This window comes from Rhinoderma darwinii, chromosome 1 (genome assembly GCF_050947455.1).
Source record: "Rhinoderma darwinii isolate aRhiDar2 chromosome 1, aRhiDar2.hap1, whole genome shotgun sequence".
Classification (NCBI taxonomy): Eukaryota; Metazoa; Chordata; class Amphibia; order Anura; family Rhinodermatidae; genus Rhinoderma; species Rhinoderma darwinii.
This window is the reverse complement of record NC_134687.1, coordinates 46625843-46645492: the sequence shown is the minus strand read 5'-3', so window position 1 is coordinate 46645492 and position 19650 is coordinate 46625843.

The window sequence follows — 19650 nt, the reverse complement described above, 5'->3', positions numbered from 1 at the left end:
AGATAATAAAGCCAATAATACGCACTAAAGCAGCGAAGAAAAGACAAGATAAACAAGGAGGAGAGACCACGACAACAAAGACAAACAAACGGGCGAAACAATCACCCACTCCTTAATCTAACAAAGAGAAACAAACCAATATACACCGGATACAACCAGTGAGTCCCTAAGAGGAGAAGTGTCAGGACAAGGTCTAGACAGCGCCCCGCACACCCCAACCCAGTCATAATATAAAACATAGCTAAATAGAGATAAAAAATAAAAGAGGAAAAGAAACCAAGGTATTTGGAATTATATCCAAAGATAAATGGCATATGGCATGGTCAGGAACATAGAGAAACCCCAACAAAGAACCACCCTAAATACATTAATTGTCAGCATAAATGTACATACAGGCTAATAAAAAAATAAATAAATACATAAACATTCACATTGAAGAAAATCCTAGAGCCCATCGGCAGCAATCGGCCACCAGCAAGAGGCCAACCCATTATCCAGAAGTATCCACCTAGAACAAAGGAAAATAAACAGGCGGCATTCTCTACATTTGAACACAGCAGACAACAGCCTTATATAGTTGATGTAAAAAAAATAAAGTCCAACAGCAGACCGCAAAGGAGACATCAGGAAGGAATCACACCGGTTCAGCATGACGACCACCATGATGCCCCATAGGAGATGCAGGAGAACGACCCTGCCTGCGTGATCGTGGACGTGGAGGTGGAGGAGGAACATAAGGCCATTCAGGAAGAGAAACTCTAGGCAAATGGAGAGCAGAACAAAAATCTGGAACGTCCCCCGGGTCTCTAACAATCAGCAACACTCCATCCTTGCGAACCTGTAACTGAAAAGGGTGACCCCACGAGTAAGAAACCTCATGCTCTCTCAGTAAGTCCAGCAAAGGACGCAGCACTCAGAGTTTGTCCAAAGTCATCCCGGATAAGTCAGACAGTATGAAAACCAAAGATAATACCCGCGGAGGGATTTGACTCATTAGTAATGGTACAATGTCTAATATCCAGACTGTTAAACGTATAGTATCTATATAGATAAGTTATACTAATGAGAAATAATCCGTGGTAATGACCAAGTAACCTTGGTGCGTTGATCAAATAATGAACTATAAAAATACCCGAGAGAGAAAATGATCAACTTAAACACAACAATGTTCAAGATATAAAAATATGAGCTTTATTACATATAAGACATAACAGAGTAAAAAAGATGAGTCACAATGAAAAAGGGCATCACCCATTGCTGAACCATGATTGTTGCGTAATTTGTCATAAACATACGTTAAATGCAAAAGTAGGTTTATATGAACATGTATATAGCGAAATCTCAAAAGGTAACTACCAGCAGTCTGCAGAATCTATCACAGTAATTTGCTGAAGGTAAAAAATGTGCTAAGGATATAATGGTTACTATACAGTGTTATGTTATATGCACGAGGAAAGAGATCAGAGATTACTGTGCTAGGAGGCTGGTAAGAGGTGAGACTAACAGATGAAATATGGCAGATGCGTATCAAAAAACAGAGATTACCTACCCAAGGTCATGGTGGCACATAGGAGACGCCCACACCCGACGCGCGTTTCGGCGAATGCCTTCGTCTGGGGGTGGCTACATCCTGGCGGGACCCCCACATATATACCCTCTTACACATGTGCTACAAATCACGGAATACACTGGACGAAGCGGAAGGAGGATAGCGGCGCCAGATGGGGGTACAAAGATGGAAGCCGCCACACTTCCGGTGGCCGCGTCATCAGGGAGGATGTGGGGCGGCGATGACTGACAACGCCTCCCACATCCTACCCTGGCCATAGACAGCGGACGGAAGGGTGCGTCGACCACTCCCCCCCCAAAACCAGCGCTCTCCCCCACCGCAGGGTCCAATGTCCGTGAGTGCAGCACATTGGAGAGGAGGCCAGTGTCTGGTATACGACACGTATGGAGAACTACGCGGACATGAATCAGATTTAATAAATGTATATGTGTGGAACAGTGTGGTCTATTAAAAGTGTGTTTGTGGAACAGGGGATATAAAAAAAAAACATGTGCAGAGATATGTCAATACTCCACACACGGGGAATGTTAAAAAAATTAATTTGATGAGGAAACGACAAGTGCATTTGGGAACTAATATCAAAGTGAATAAATAATAATGAATATAATCAGGAAATCAGGAGCAATAAGTTCCAAGAGGAAAGTGATACAAGATATAAAAGACATATATACTCACTCTTCACTGCCTTTAATTCAACCCATATGTCTTTTATATCTTGTATCACTTTCCTCTTGGAACTTATTGCTCCTCGTTGGTCAGGTGACTACACTCTTTTCTTTTGTTCTATCACAATTATGTATATCGGTCCCCTAATTTCTATATTCGGACCGTCTTCCGCTCTTGCCCCTCTTTTGTTGCACCTTTTGTTTCCTGATTATATTCATTATTATTTATTCACTTTGATATTAGTTCCCAAATGCACTTGTCGTTTCCTCATCAAATTAATTTTTTTAACATTCCCCGTGTGTGGAGTATTGACATATCTCTGCACATGTTTTTTTTTTATATCCCCTGTTCCACAAACACACTTTTAATAGACCACACTGTTCCACACATATACATTTATTAAATCTGATTCATGTCCGCGTAGTTCTCCATACGTGTCGTATACCAGACACTGGCCTCCTCTCCAATGTGCTGCACTCACGGACATTGGACCCTGCGGTGGGGGAGAGCGCTGGTTTTGGGGGGGGAGTGGTCGACGCACCCTTCCGTCCGCTGTCTATGGCCAGGGTAGGATGTGGGAGGCGTTGTCAGTCATCGCCGCCCCACATCCTCCCTGATGACGCGGCCACCGGAAGTGTGGCGGCTTCCATCTTTGTACCCCCATCTGGCGCTGCTATCCTCCTTCCGCTTCGTCCAGTGTATTCCGTGATTTGTAGCACATGTGTAAGAGGGTATATATGTGGGGGTCCCGCCAGGATGTAGCCACCCCCAGACGAAGGCATTCGCCGAAACGCGCGTCGGGTGTGGGCGTCTCCTATGTGCCACCATGACCTTGGGTAGGTAATCTCTGTTTTTTGATACGCATCTGCCATATTTCATCTGTTAGTCTCACCTCTTACCAGCCTCCTAGCACAGTAATCTCTGATCTCTTTCCTCGTGCATATAACATAACACTGTATAGTAACCATTATATCCTTAGCACATTTTTTTACCTTCAGCAAATTACTGTGATAGATTCTGCAAACTGCTGGTAGTTACCTTTTGAGATTTCGCTATATACATGTTCATATAAACCTACTTTTGCATTTAACGTATGTTTATGACAAATTACGCAACAATCATGGTTCAGCAATGGGTGATGCCCTTTTTCATTGTGACTCATCTTTTTTACTCTGTTATGTCTTATATGTAATAAAGCTCATATTTTTATATCTTGAACATTGTTGTGTTTAAGTTGATCATTTTCTCTCTCGGGTATTTTTATAAGTCAGACAGTAGTTGAATCTTGACACCATTCAAGAACACTTCGCCTTTATCACGGGCCTGCCTCATAATCTGTTCTTTGAGAGAGAAGAAATTAACACGGCATAGAACATCTCTAGGCCTGTCAGGATCCGGATTACGAGGACCAAGAGTTCTGTGAGCTCTATCCAGCCTCAGAGGATCACCAGCAGGGCGCTCCAGCAAGGAGTTAAACGGTGACTGTAAAGCAGGTATGAGTTGCCCAGGAGAAACATCCTCAGGAATGCCCCGAAGCAGAATATTATTACGGCGACTCCGATTTTCATGATCCTCAGCCAAATTAAAGAGCATATGAATCTGATGATCTGCATGTGAAACCTGCTGTAGTGAAACAGTTGAGATATCTCCTTCCATACGCTGCACTTGATCAGACAAGTGAGAGAGATTAGTAGTGAGAGATTGAATCTCTGATTTATAAGTGGTCTCCAAGCGGTTAACATAACGCTCCATGTCCTGTTTAGTGGGCAATGCAACTAACGGTTGTCTCAAGCCCTGTAAATCATCCCATAGGACAGATGTTCCAACTAGATGTTGGGATAAATGAACATCCTGATCCCTGGAAGAGATGGGAGGCAGCAATGCAGGCCCCAACACACGAGGGGAGGAAGGAGAGACCAGGACGCCATGACAGGCACCACGTGGCGAGCGGTCCAGAGCAGGAGGCGCCATGACAGCCCCAGAAGAACACATATCTTCCCCAGCCAGCAGGGAAGGAAACTGCCCCAGAGGACCAGAAGCAGAGGAGAGGGTACAGTGGGTACCTGATGCAGCAGCGGCAGCCGCAGATGAAATCTCCCCTGCAAGCGGAGTCCCGGCGCCATGTCGTCTCCCCTAAAGCGGCGCCATCTTGGAAGGTGTTCCAGCAGCAGCGTCCGTGAGGAAATGCTGAATGGAGCCGGCTGAAGACATCTGCCTCGTACAATAAGGACTTCCAGCGGTGGCCTTGGATTTTCTGAACTTCAGGTAAGCGAAATTCAGCTGTTTAATGTGCTAATGTTCGGGTTAGGGAAGCGCAGGAACGGAGCTCTCAAGCAGCACGTCTGGTCAGCGCCATGTCCAAGCCACGCCCCCCTCTTTGTATATTTTATGGATGTGCTGAAACTTCCTTTTTTATTACATTGCATCTCCGCAGGTACTCTTAACCGGGAGACATACCCCACAGGCATGACAGGTGGTTTGTAACAGTCAAATAGGTCTAATTACTTGGTCAGATCATGCACCCATTTCAATGTCGGTGTCCGAAAACTTGAATAAACCTCCCCTCATTTCCTTGGAGGATCAATAATTTTATATTGCAATCGCCTAAATACCAGGAGTCTCATATTTCTACTATGGAAGAGTTCTTTAAATTTAATGTGACTCCTGACGTGACTCCCACAACGGTATGGAGTGCCCATAAGGCATTTATCAGTGGTAATTTCCTTAGCTTAGCGGCTAAAGATAAGAAAATTACTAGATGAAATTCTTCGTCTTACACAGTTAAATAAGGGCACGGCATGTGCGGATACATCTCAATTTATTAGTCACCTTCATACTCAACTACACCAACTTGATTTATAAAAGTATGATAGGGATCTGCGCAGATTAAACGTTAAATACTACAGGCATAGTAATAGAGCGGGTGCCCTTTTAGCGCACCAATTGAAACACCAAGCTTATAAAGCTATAATTCCATTTCTTTACAACCAGCAAAATGACATTATATTTAACCCTCAAGATATTGCAAATTCCATGGCACAATATTACACATATGTTTACTCATATACATTCCACTGGTCACTTTCCCCCGGAAATTCTGGCCCTACGGTTGTCTTCCGTACTTCCACATTTGACTCATCAGGATCAGGTTGGGTTTATTAAACAGAGATCTTCGGTGGATGGTATGAGGCGTTTTGTAGACCTCATAGATTGGGTGGGGTGCCATCAGACGCCTTCTTCGCTCCTGTCTTTGGATGCGGAGAAGGCGTTTGACCGTGTCCATTGGGGTTATTTGAATGCTGTTCTTGCCAAATTTGGTATTATTGAGAAAGCCTGAGACATCATTATGGCATTGTATACTCATCCTTCAGCTACTGTATTGACTTCAGGTTACCAGTCCACTCCTTTCTCCATATCTAAGGCTACTCGCCAAGGGTGTCCGCTCTCCCCGTTGATTTTTACTCTTGTGATGGAACCATTGGCAGAGGTTATCAGATCGGCACCAGAAATACAAGGAATTACTATAGGTAGAACTGAACATAAAATTGGGCTTTTTGCTGATGAATACTTATGGTGTTGTCTGATCCATGTGTCTCCCTCCCTCATATTATGTCAATTCTGAAGAAGTTTAGTGCTGTCTCTTATTATAAATTGAATGAAAGTAACAGATTATGAATATGCATTTATATCCTAATGATGTACATACTTTGCAGAATTCCTATACCTTTAATTGGACTTCTCAAGGGCTTCTCTACTTAGGGATTCAGTCAGCATATGCTGTTTCGCGGGTCTATGCTCTTAACTATCCCCCTTTACTTACTCAGTTGGAGAGGGAGCTTGATGACTACCTTCGGTTTGAAATTTTGTGGGTAGGACGCATCGCAGCTCTCAAAATGTTGATTTTATCTAAAATTCTTTAATTGTTTAGGAACTTGCCGATCTGGGTTCCTGTTTCATACTTAAACAAGCTTCAAAATCTTTTAGCTAAATATGTATGGAAAAAACAAAAAGCTAGGGATGCGATTCAGGTTTTATACCTTCCTATAGCTAAAGGGGGGGGGGGTTGGGCTTTCCTCATATTGCAGCTTATTATCATTCTTGTATTTTGGATCAGTTACGACAGTGGTTGAACCCCACACATCCAAAACATTGGGTCATTATTTAAGGTACTTGTGGGTACTTTGATTCTCTAGGTACTTATTTATGTGCTGCAGCTCTTCACTTGCCAATTCCTACTACACCTTTGTTAACTATTAAGGCTGCTCTCTGTTCGTGGAAATCAATGGTGGTGAAGAAGGCTCTCTTTCCACTGAGATTGCCTGAAATGAATATTCAGACCCTTTTGCAATTGATACCTGATTTGAACTCATCCATTTGGAAAGCCAATCGTATTAAAACCATTAATGACGTTTGGAGTGGGGGTGTTCTATCTACTTTTGCAGAGCTTGTTGCTAAATATCATATACCAACAACTGAATTTTATAAATATGTCCGGATTCGTCATTTTTTTGCTTGGGGTTAGCGGGAGTTCTCCTCCTTCTAAATCCCTTTATGAATTATTTTTTTTCAGTATTCAAAAATTGCAAAGGGGGTTTCTAAGGCATATTTGGCTGTATTGGGTATTTTACAACAGACGGCTCTCCAGTGTGTTAAGCAGTGGGAGTTAGATTTAACCTTACCTCAGGATAGTGTGGATTGGGAATCCACTTTCTCGCTGGCCCCTCAACTGTCCAAATCTACTCATCATTTGGAAGCTACTAGAAAAAATGTATATAGATGGTACTTGACACCTCACCGCCTATCTTTGATATATCCCAATTCTTCCAATGTCTGTTGGAGATGCTGTTCGGATGTTGGGTCTCTTAAACATATTTTTTGGTACTGTCCGGTCATACAGCCTTTTTGGGGTAAAATTGATAAATTATTGTCGACTGTCCTACAATACCCGTTGCACTGTACTCCTGAACTAGCCCTGCTTAATATAGGGTTAGCTGAGTTTCACTCTCACGACAAGACGATTCTTTTTCATGTGTTATGTTCTGCAAGAATTCTTATAGCTAAGTATTGGAGGAAAACCTCCACTCCTACGTTAACTGAGGTGATTCAGTATGTCAATCTTACTTGTATTATGGTAAGAACAATTTTCATGCAAAGAACCCATGTGTCACAATGTCTTCTTTGGGATAAATGGATTTCCTCTCGCTATTATGCAGACTCTCTTTATATCTAATTACTAAGATCTTGTGAGCTTTGTTTAGTTCTATTTTGTTTCTTTTGTTTTTTTTGTGTTTGATTTTATTCTTCATTACTGATTAACAATCTTAGGCTGGGTTCACACTGAGTTTTTTGACGAGTTTTTTTTACGCGGGAACCGCGCCGCAAAACTCGGCAAAAACTGGCCAAAAATGCCTCCCATTGATTTCAATCGGAGGCGGTTTTCTCTCGCGAGCGGTAAAACCGGCTCGCGGGAGAAAGAAGGGACGTGCCCTATCTTTGGGTGTTTACGCCTCTGACCTCCCATTGACATCAATGGGAGGCAGAGAAAGTGTATTTCGCTGCGTTTTATGCCTGCGGTGCTCAATGGCCGCGGGCGAAAAACGCAGTGAAAATCGGCGTGCAGGCAGAGGAAAATCTGCCTCAAACTTCCAAACGGAATTTTGAGGCAGATTTTCCGCCTGCAAAAAACTCTGTGTGAACCCAGCCTTACTCTTCATGGTACGCATATGTTTTGGATTTATTACAACTTGATGACTGATCTTCGCACATTATTGTAAGCATTTTTGTCAAATGGGAGCTTTGTGCAGTGTGATTGTATTCTGGCAACAAATTGTTTTCTATACTTATTGTCAGTGGGGAATGTCCCAAATTCAGTTTGTATGTAAAAATGTATGCGATACCTATATTTTTCTATCAATAAAAAATGTTATGTTTTAAAAAATGACATCAGTGAGTGATTAACTAGTGGTTTCTCCTACTGGGGTATAAAGTGAGATCGTTATAATTGGCAGCCTGGGGCATAACTATTTGGAAAGAAATATAAGATATGAGTGTTTTACAAATCTTTATTGTACACCCTGACAGAGGCTTAACCTAAAGCTGCTGGGCCCCAAAGTAAAGCGTGTACCGGAACCCCACCTCCAATTTATAATGCTGCAAAACAAGGTCAGTCATCACCTCCTAACAAAGTGAAATAATGGGCAGGTGTTAGGGCCAGTTCACACCGAGTTTTTGACCTGGTTTTTGACGCGGAAACCGCGTCGGAAAACGCGTCAAAAAACTGCCAAATATGCCTCCCATTGATTTGAATGGGAGGCAGAGGCGTTTTCCCCGCGAGCGGAAAAACCGTCTCGTGGGAAAAAGAAGGGACATGCCCTATCTTCCGGCTTTTACACCTCTGACATCAATGGGAGGCAGAGAAAGCGTATCTCAAAATTCTAAGGCAGATTTTCCCCCAGCAAAAAACTCTGTGTAAACCCAGCCTTAATCTGAAAATTACAGCGGCACTCTACGGGAGCTAAAATATATGCAAACATTTAATATTTGCATTATTTTATTTTGAATGACTGCTATATTTACTATACTTATAAATGTGGGCAGGGCCGCCATCAGGGGGGTATTACTGGTACTCCCGTCAGGGGCCCGGCCACATGAATGAAGTAAAAGGGGCCCGCCGGGCTGCCGTCGCCCCCCCCCCCTCGGACTGTTGCCCCCCCCTCGCAACGCTCACGGGCCCCCCCCTCGCAACGCTCACGGGCCCCCCTCGCAACGCCCACGGCACCCCCCTAGCGACACCCCCCTAGCGACACCCCCCTAGCGACACTCCCCTAGCAACACTCGCGGCAGCCCCTGCATACCTGTTGTAGCTTCACTAGAGAGGAAGATGCAGCATGTGCTGAAGCTGCGTGTGGAGATCCCGCCCCCCAGCTCCTCTACACTGCCGACAGGACATGCAGGCTGGTGAGTATGTTCCCCTATCCATTCTGATTCGCATCCCCCTGACCCCATTTGTAGATTGTATAAAGTTGGTTAAAAAGTTTTTTGGTATTTTTTCGTTTTCCTAGCGCTTTTTTGCCGCGATTTTCGTAATCGCGGCAAAAATGGCGCAGTTTTGCCGCGATTATATAAAAATCGCGGCAAAACCGCGTGATTTGTGCCGCAATTACGAAAATTGCATAAAAAAAAGATACAAAACATGAAAAGTGCTGTTAGGCTATATTTTCACAGTGCGGTCAAGTCACGTTTTTTTGCAAAAATTGTGGCAAAAAAATGGGATTTCACCACACTGTGTAACTAGACTAAGGCCTTATTCAGACGGCCCATTCGGTCCGTGACATACGGAGCGTGTATCGGCTGTATCTCACAGGCTGACCACAATTCATGGAACCGGACTCCTAGCATCATAGTTATCAGTGTTGCTGGGAGTCCCTGCCTCTCTGCGGGAATACTGTCCCATACTGTAATGATGCTTTCAGTACGGGACCGGGGACAGTATTCCCATGGGAAGGGAGGGACTATGATCATAGATAACTGTGATGCTAGAAACCCGGCTCCCTGAACTGTGGTCGGTCCGGGAAATATGGCCGATACACGGTCCTTATATCACAGACCGAACATGGACATCTGAATAAGCCACTTACTTGCCTCCTATTTTTGGTGCGGATTGTGCACTGAAAATTCACTACAAATGACAATATAAGGCCTTATTCACACGAACGTGTTATACGTCCGTGATACTTATTACGTCGCACGGACTTATGTTAGTGAATGGGGCCGTTCAGACTGTCAGTGAATTTCACGCAGCGTGTGTGCGCTGTGTAAAACTCACGACATGTCATATACTTGCCCGTGTTTCGCGCAGCACACACCCATTGAAGTCATTGGGTGCGTGCAAATCGTGCACGGCACACGGAAGTACTTCCGGGTGACGCGCGTGATTCGCGCTACACAGGGCCGCCATCAGGGGGTATTAGGGGTACTAGTGTAGGGGGCACGGCCAAACTTAATTGAAAGGGGGGTCCGGCAACTGCCGCGACTTGCCTTTGGTAGAAAAAAACAGGCCCCTGCAATGGGGCCTGTTCTTTTCACCAAAACAATGTCGTGAGCTGCGGGCCCCCCTCTCGTCAAATACCGCCGTGAGCTGCGGGCCCCCCTCTCATCACCGCCGCGAAACACCGCTTGCGCGCGCGAACGACCGCAAGCTCGCACCCGCGCGCGAACGACCGCAAGCGCGCGCCCACGCGCGAACGACCAGGCGCGCCGCCGAGAGGGAGGCGGTGCGCCCGCAACACATGTCCGATCTACGGGGAAGGACAGCCACACAGGGACAGCGGCGCACAGTTTACTTACCTGCTGGCCCGCCTCCAACTCCGCCTCCTCGTCCGACTCCGCCTCCTCGTCGTCCTCCTCGTCCGACTCCGCCTCATCCTCCTTCTCCAGAGCGTAGCTGCGTAAGGAGAGGGGGAGGAGTCTAGTTGTTGCGCGGCGGCAGGAGTTCTACGATCCCCGCCATTTTCTGGAGCCTGGAGGTCAAGGACGACATCTGGACCGAAGACATCGCCTGAAGAGGACTGGAGTGGGAGCAGCTCTTCTGACACGGTGAGTAAAGTGTCTCAAAGTGCTGATCATGTATGGCCCTGTTCACACAGAGTATTTTGCAGGCCGAAAAAATCTGCCTCAAAATTCCTTAAAGAATTTTGAGGCAGATTTTGACCTGCCCACACTATCTTGCCGCGTTTTTTGCTGCGTTTTTTGCCCGCTGCGATTGAGGACAGCAGACAAAAAACGCAGCGAAAAATGCATTTTCTGCCTCCCATTGATTTAGATGAGAGGTCAGAGGCGGAACCGCGGCAAGAAAGGACGTGCTGCTTTTTCTTTTTTCCGCGACTGGCTCCCATTGATTTCAGATTAAATCAATGGGAGGCGGTTTTGGAAGTTGTTTGGTGCTGATTCTGACGCAGTGTCCGAGTCAATATCAAGGCCCAAAAACTCTGTGAACTGGGCCTTATTGTTAGGGCTTATTCAGACGAACGTGTAATACATCCGTGCAACGCGCGTGATTTTCACGCGCCTCACACGGACCTATGTTACTCTATGGGGCCGTGCGGACTGTCAGTGATTTTCACTCTGCTGCGACTGTGATACGCTGCGGATTTTCCACAATAAAATGTGTTGCATAAAATCCGCAGCGTTCATGCCTAGTGTGTTCCTACCCTAAGGCCGGATTTACACGAGCGTGTGCTTTTTGCGTGCGCAAAAAGGTCCATAACAGCTCCGTGTGTCAGCAGCGTATGATGCGTGGCTGTGTGATTTTCGCGCAGCCGCCATCATTATGACACTCTGTTTGTATGTTTGTAGCACGTGGTGCTTTTCTGTTTTCATTCATAGTTTATACGGCTGCGGAAGTGCTGGGCGTGATTTTCACGCACCCATTGACTTCAATGGGTGCGTGATGCGCGAACAATGCACAAATATAGGACATGTCGTGAGTTTTACGCAGCGGACACACGCTGCATGAAACTCACTGACAGTCGGCACGGCCCCATAGAGTAACATAGGTCCGTGCGAGGCGCGTGAAAATCACGAGCATTGCACGGATGTATTACACGTTCGTCTGAATAAGCCCTAACAATAGTCGAAGTTCACAGAGTTTTTGGGCCTTGATATTGACTCGGACACTGCGTCAGAATCAGCACCAAACAACTTCCAAAACCGCCTCCCATTGATTTAATCTGAAATCAATGGGAGCCAGTCGCGGAAAAAAGAAAAAGCAGCACGTCCTTTCTTGCCGCGGTTCCGCCTCTGACCTCCCATCGAAATCAATGGGAGGTAGAAAATGCATTTTTCCCTGCGTTTTTTGTCTGCTGTCCTCAATCACCGCGGGCAAAAAACGCGGCAAGATAGTGTGGGCAGGTCAAAATCTGCCTCAAAATTCGGTGCGCGGTTCCAGGCGGTCGCGGGTGGGCATGCGCGGGAGTTTGCGGGTGCGCGCGATCGGTCGCACGGGCGGCAGTGTTTGACGGCCCCCATGACGACCCCCATGCTACCCAGGGCCGCCATCAGGGGGGTATTATGGGTACTGATGTGAGAGGCCCGGCCAAACCTAATTGAAAGGGGGGCTCGCAGCTCACGACATTCTTTTGGTGAAGAAAACAAGCCCCATTGCAGGGGTTTGTTTTTTTTTTCTACCAAAGGCAAGTCGCGGCAGTTGCCGGGCCCCCCTTTCAATTAGGTTTGGCCGGGCCTCTCACATCAGTACCCATAATACCCCCGCTGATGGCGGCCCTGGGTACCATGATATGGTGCTGGACGGAGTACCGTTAACAGGCGGTGCCACGGTAGGGGGGCCCAGAAAATTTAGCTGTAGGGGGCCCTGAAATTCCTGATGGCGGCCCTGAATGTGGGGTTCTAAGCAAACATTTTTTTTATCAAATTGCATGGGACCATCTGCCACAACAATGCGACCTCAGACAGGGGGTCCCTACAGTAAACATTGTACCTGTACAATAAGGGTATGTTCACACGGCGGGGGTCCGTAACGGCTGAAATTACGGGGAATGTTTCAGCCTGAAAACATCCCCGTAATTTCAGCCGTACCGGCATGTGCAGGCGCTTGAACGCCGCGTCAATTACGGCCGTAATTAGCGCTGCTATTCATTGGAGTCAATGAATAGCGGCTCCAATTACGGCCAAAGAAGTGACAGGTCACTTCTTCTACGCGGGCGTCTTTATTACGCGCCGTCATTTGACAGCGGCGCGTAATATACGCCTCGTGTGAACAGACAAACGTCTGCCCATTGCTTTCAATGGGCAGATGTTTGTCAGCGCTATTGAGGCGCTATTTTCAGACGTAATTCGGGGCAAAAACGCCCGACTTACGTCCGTAAATAGGCCGTGTGAACATACCCTAAGAGACTCACCTCTCTCTCGAGATAGATAGATAGGAAGCAGCTTTCTTCTTAAAAAACATCCTTGGACAGATGAAAGAGTGCACGACCAAGATGGAGGCGGTCACCACCCCAAATGAACCGTGCAAAACCACATTAGTCAGCACCTCCTAACAAAGTGAAATAAATGCCAAATTTTGTGTTTATTTGTTTCTGCATCGGCATGAGAAAAGCACTCAGTGTCTGAAAAAGTGGCCGTAAAGGAGTATTCCCATCTTATAAAGTGACAGCATATTGCTAAGACATGCCATCACTTTATGATCTGTGGGGGTCCGATCTCTGGGCTCCCCTATCCATCCTGAGAATGAAGGGGCCACATTGCTGATTTAGCACTGAATCCCCTTCACTGCTTTTCCCTGCACAGAGGCGCTCCAGCCACCCACTGTGCAGGGAAATGCAGCTGGTTGGCCGGGGGTGCCCATGTGCAGGGAAAACTTAGAAGGGGACCTATTAAGCGCCGATGTGCACCATTTTTTGGCACAAATTATTGGTTTACATGTACACAATGAGGTGCAATAGAAGTGTGTCTAACATTACTTGCTAGTTTGATAAAATTATTTTGCCATCCATCTTACGTCAGTATTGATAATTCCATCTCACTGTAGGGGAATTCTAGTTCCATCTCGGCTTATATATGGAATTGATAAATACATTGCAATACAAAGTTTATACACTTTCTCATTATTTCAATAAACTAGAGGTTTCTGCATGAAATTGAGCTGTCCATAACAAACAACGCTTTTCACTTCTGAATGCTCTGGATTGGCTATGAACAAGTTCACTATATTGGTTGCATATAAAAAATGAGCACAGGTATTGCTTTGTTTCTTAGTTCTAGTAGGGAACGGATGCTGTATAGATGAAGCTATGACAGGAAATGTCAATTGGCATTATACAACTGGGCACGATCTCAATTAACCCCTTAAGGACGCAGCCTAGTTTTGGCCTTAAGGCTCAGAGCCCATTTTTCAAATCTAACATATTTCACTTTATGTGGTAATAACGTCGGAATGCTTAAACCTATCCAAGCGATTCTGAGATTGTTTTCTCGTGAGACATTGGGCTTTATGTTAGTGGTAAAATTTGGTCGATATATTCAGTGTTTATTTGTGAAAAATTGCAAAATGTAGAGAAAAATTTGAAAAAATAGAATTTTTCCGAATTTAAATGCATGTGCTTGTAAAACAAATGGTTATACCACCCAAAATAGTTACTAGTTCACATTTCCCATATGTCTACTTTAGATCTGCATAGTTTTTAGAGCATTATTTTATTTTTATTGGACGTTACAAGGCTTAGAACATGAACAGCAATTTCTCATATTTTTAAGAAAATTTCAAAAGCCTTTTTTTTAAGGTACCTGTTCAGTTCTGAAGAGGCTTTGAGGGGCCTATGTATTAGAAACCCCCATAAAACACCCCATTTTAAAAACTAGACCCCTCAAAGTATTCAAAACAGCATTTAGAAAGTTTTTTAACCCTTCAGGCATTTCACAGGAATTAAAGCAAAGTGGAGGTGAAATTTGCAAATTTCATTTTTCTTGCTGAATTTCAATTTTATTCTATTTTTTTTCTGTAACAAAGAAGGTTTTACCAGAGAAACACTACTAAATATGTATTGTCCAGATTCTGCAGTTTTTAGAAATGTCCCACATGTGGCTCTAGTGCGCTCGTGGACTAAAACACAAGCCCCAGAAGCAAAGAAGCACCTAGTGCATTTTGGTGCTTCTTTTTTATTAGCATATATTTTAGGCAGCATGCCAGGTTTGGAGAGGTGTTGAGGTGCCAAAACAGTAGGAATCCCCCAATAGTGACCCCATTTTGGAAACTGCACCCCTCAAGGAATTCACTTATGGTTATTGTTACCATTTTGACCCCGTAGTTTTTTCACAGCGCGTATTTGAATTGGGCTGTGAAATTAAAAGAATGACAATTTTTCCAATAAGATGTCATTTTTGATCAGAATTTCTTATTTTCACAGGGAACAAAATGCCCCATTTTGTTGCCCAATTTTTCCTGAGTGCGGCAATACCCCATTTGTGGTGATAAACTGCCGTTTGGGCCCATGGGAGGCCTCAGAAGGAAAGGAGCGCTGTGTGTTCTTAGGAGTCCAGATTTTGCTGGATTGGTTTTCGGGTGCCATGTCGCATTTGCAGAGCCTCAGAGCTATCAAAGCAATGGAAACCCACCAAAAGTGACCCCATTTTGGAAATAAAACCCCTCAAGGAATTTATTTATGGGTGTTGTGACCATTTAGACCCCACAGTTTTTTCACAGAACTTATTTGAATTGGGCTGTGAATTCAAAAAAATGTAATTTTTTCCAATAAGAGGTAGTTCTGGCTCAAAATTTCTTATTTTCACAAGGAATAAAATACCCCAATTTGTTGCCCAATTTGTCCTGAGTTCGGCAATACCCCATTTGTGGTGATAAACTGCCGTTTGGGCCCATGGGAGGCCTCAGAAGGAAAGGAGCGCTATGTGTTCTTTGGAGCCCAGATTTTGCTGGATTGGTTTTCGGGTGCCATGTTGCATTTGCAGAGCCCCAGAGGTATCAAAGCAATGGAAACCAACCAGAAGTCACCCCATTTTGGAAACTACACCCCTCAAAGAATTTATTTATGGGTGTTGTGACCATTTAGACCCCACAGTTTTTTCACAGAATTTATTTGAATTGGGCTGTGAATTAAAAAAATTTTTATTTTTTCCAATAAGAGGTAGTTTTGGCTCAAAATTTCTTATTTTCACAAGGAATAAAATACCGCATTTTGTTGCCCAATTTGTCCTGAGTGTGGCAATACCCTATTTGTGGTGATAAACTGCCGTTTGGGCCCATGGGAGGGCTCAGAAGGAAAGGACCACCATGTGGCCTACTGGGAATTTTCTGGTGCTAAGTCATGTGTGCAGAAGCCCCTGAGGTATCAGTACAGTTCAAACCCCCGAGAAGTGACCCCGTTTTAAAAACGACACCCCTTAAGGAATTCACCTAGAGGTGTAGTGAGCATTTTGACCCCACAGGTATTGTGTAAAAGATAATGCGCAGCAGATGGTGCAGAGTGAGATTTGCAATTTTCTATATATATGCCATGTCAGTGTCCGATATATTGTGCCCAGCATGTGCCACCGGAGACATACACCCCATAAACTGTAATGTGGGCTCTCCCGGGTACGGCAATACCCTACATGTGGCTGTTATTAGCTGCCTGGGCACACGGCAGGGCTCAGAAGGAAAGGACCACCATTTGGCCTACTGGAGCTTTTCTGGTGCTAAGTCTTGTACGCAGAAGCCCCTGAGGTATCAGTACAGTTGAAACCCCCGAGAAGTGACCCTGTTTTAAAATCTACACCCCTTAAGGCATTCATCTAGAGGTGTAGTGAGCATTTTGACCCCACAGGTATTGTGTAAAAGATAATGTGCAGCAGTTGGTGCAGAGTGAAATTTGCAATTTTCTATACATATATGCCAATTCAGTGTCCGAAATATTGTGCCCAGCATGCGCCACCGGAGATATACACCTCATAAACTGTAATGTTGGTTCTCCTGGGTACGGCAATACCCTACATGTGGCTGTTATCAACTGCCTGGGCACGCAGCAGGGCTCAGAGGGGAAAGATGAGGAGGGGTAAGCTGTGCGAAGTGGATCAGAGCGAATAAAACTGGGGTAAATTAAAAATAAAGGGATGTATGATAAATTTTAAAACACTCTTTCATACAGAGCTCTGGTTTTTCGGGACACGCGTCACATTGATATATTGTGTCCTTCCTTATCCCCCTCTTATAGCAGACTCTGCACCTCTTTTGACTTTTTCCCTTCTTGCCAGTTTGGGGAACTTCTCCTAAAAAGTGTTGCCCTGGTACGATGCCTGTGGCCCCGCTTCCAGAAGTACTGTAAGGCTTCAGGACTTGATCTGACAAGTCCACCCCTCCCATGTACCTATTGTAGTCCAGGATGCAGTCTGGTTTGGGGGTCCCTGTTCTGGTACCTCGTACAGGTACATGGGTACTGGTGTGGCATCTCCCTGGTCTTGTACTTGACACACAATATGTTGCTGCTAGATTGTGCCCTGCTCTCACCCCTTCTGAGCTTTGCCCTGCAGAGTCTTAGGGAGGCCTCTCAGATTTCTTCTAGCAGTGCCGCATGCCGCAGGACTTCTGGAAGCGAGGCAGTTGAAGAGTGGGACGCTGGTATAAAAATTATCCAGGTAGAGGTGGTAACCCTGGTCCAGCAGTGGGTGCACCAAATCCCACACAATTTTTGTATTAACTCCCAGTAAGGGGGGGGCATTCTGGGGGCTGAATACTGGTGTCCTTCCCTTTATATATCCTAAATTTGTAGGTATACCCTGATGCACTCTCGCACAGCTTATACATCTTCACGCCATACCTTGCCCTCCTACCTGGCAGGTACTGGCGGAATTGAAGCCTCCCTTTAAAATGTACCAGGGATTCATCTATAGAAATACACTTCTCGGGGGTGAATGCTGGGAAAACCGGGCACTGAAACGGTCTAATAGGGGTCTCCGTTTATACAAACGGTCAAAACTGGGGTCATCTCGGGGTGGGCGCGGCTTATTATGAGTATAATGTAAGAAGCGAAGTATTGCCTCATTTATATTTTATTTTTTAATTTCCAGCTCAGTTCTGAAGTTGCTTTGAGGGGCCCATATATTAGACACCCTTATCAAACACCCCATTTCAGAAACTAGACCCCTCAAAGTATTCACAACAGCATTTAGAAAGTTTATTAACCCTTTAGGTGTTTCACAGGAATTTAGAGCAAAGTAGAGGTGACATTTAATTAATTTAATTTAATTTATTAGGCACCATGTCTGGTTTGAAGAGGTCTTGTGGTGCTAAAACAGTGGAAACCCCCCAAAAGTGACCCCTTTTTGTAAACTAGAGACCTTGAGGAATCCATTGTAGTTTTCTTGGGGTGCATGCGGCTTTTTGATCAGTTTTTATTCTAATTTTAGGTGGCGTGGTGACTAAAAAAACAGCAATTTTACTATTGTTTTTTATTCTATTTTTTTTACAGCGTTCACCGTGTGCTATAAATGACATATTCACTTTATTCTGCAGGGCGATACGATTACGGCGATACCAGATGTTTATAGTTTTTTTTATGTCTTATGGCGTTTACACAATAAAATACGTTTTGTAAACAATCATTCACTTTTTGTGTTACCTTATTCTAAGAGCCATAACTTATTTTTCCATCAATAAAGCCGTGCGAGGACTTATTTTTTGCGTAACGAACTGTAGTTTCGATCAGGCCCATTTTTAGGTACATGCGACTTTTTGATCTCTTTTTATTCAATTTTTTGGGAGATGAAGTGACCAAACAATTGTGATTGTGGTACGGTTTATTATAATTTTCTTTTACGGCGTTCACTGCGCGGGATAAATAACAACATCGTTTTGTAGTTCAGGCCGTTACGGACGCGGCGATACCAATTATGTATAGTTTATTTGTTTATTTATATATTTTTATTAATAATAAATGACTGATAAGGGAAAAAGGGGGATTTTTACTTTTATTACTTTTAAAACTTTTATTTTCTTATTTTTACACAATTTTTTTTTACTTTTTCACACTTTTTTTACTTTGTCCCACTAGGGGACATGAGGGCAGGAGGCTCTGATCGCAATTCTAATACACTGCACTACATACGTAGTGCAGTGTATTAGAGCAGTCAGCTGTTCGCTGACAGCAAGCATAGTGGGTCCTGACTTTGTCGGGACCCACTAGGCTTCCGTCGATGGCGTAGCCAGAGTCCATTGTTAGGATTCTGGTTGCCATAGTAGCCATCGTGGACCGCTATCGTGTAGCAGGCCGGCGATGGCAGCTTAACCCCTAAGAAGCCGCGATCGCTATTGAACGCGGCTTCTAAGGGGTTAATCGGCGGGGACCACTGCGATCGGTCCCGGCACACTAAGCTGTGATAGCCTGCTGTCGGAAACAGCAGGTATCACAGCTCAGACACGCGCCAGGGAAAGATGGCGCCGTGTTTACTCAGGTCAGTACTATTACTGACCTGAGCGCGAACGATGTACTTAGCGCGACGTAATAGTACTGACCTGAGCGCGAAGGGGTTAAATGAGATCTTATTCCCTATTGTATATCATAATGTATGACTTAAGGTCCTAGACTAATATGGGCCGTGAAAACAAGTGCAGATGAACGTGGCAGCTCGTTGATCGGCGCTCGTTTGCTCATTTCACGTGGAGCTGTGATCAGTAATGTATGGGGACGAGGAGTTACTAGGAGCGTTCGTCCCCATACATTTCCATCATGTCGGCAGCACATCTCCCTGTGCTGCCGACAATAATATTTATTACTGCATAAACTAATAGATCAGCCGATGAACGAGCTCACTAGCTGGCCGTTGCCCTGTTTATACAGGGCAATGATTGGGAACGAGCGTTCCAATAAACACTTATTAGCCCGATAATTGGCCCATGTAAAGGGGCC